General features: G+C 40.0%; 1 pseudogene; it reads right to left on the bottom strand.

Annotated features, from left to right (window-relative positions):
* Window positions 1-205, bottom strand: part of LOC119588851 — an 8,115-nt pseudogene that overhangs the window by 7,118 nt on the left and 792 nt on the right.

Below are 205 nucleotides of genomic sequence, written 5' to 3'. Positions count from 1 at the left end.
TATTAACTTACTTGGTTGACCTGTACACGGACTATAACAGACATCTAGGTGTGATCTGTTGTACAGACGGTTGGATTTCTTTGTATCTCCAGGCCCATTCACTGATGCAAGAGCCACCGTGTTTCCTAGAAAAAAGGGAAAAATTATATACATATGCCATAATAATGGTTATAGACTTAGTGCCTGCATACTGACAGACAGACAG

Source organism: Penaeus monodon, chromosome 24, assembly GCF_015228065.2.
Source record: "Penaeus monodon isolate SGIC_2016 chromosome 24, NSTDA_Pmon_1, whole genome shotgun sequence".
Classification (NCBI taxonomy): Eukaryota; Metazoa; Arthropoda; class Malacostraca; order Decapoda; family Penaeidae; genus Penaeus; species Penaeus monodon.
Note: the sequence above shows the minus strand (reverse complement) of the source record. Positions and strands in the feature narration are given on the sequence as shown.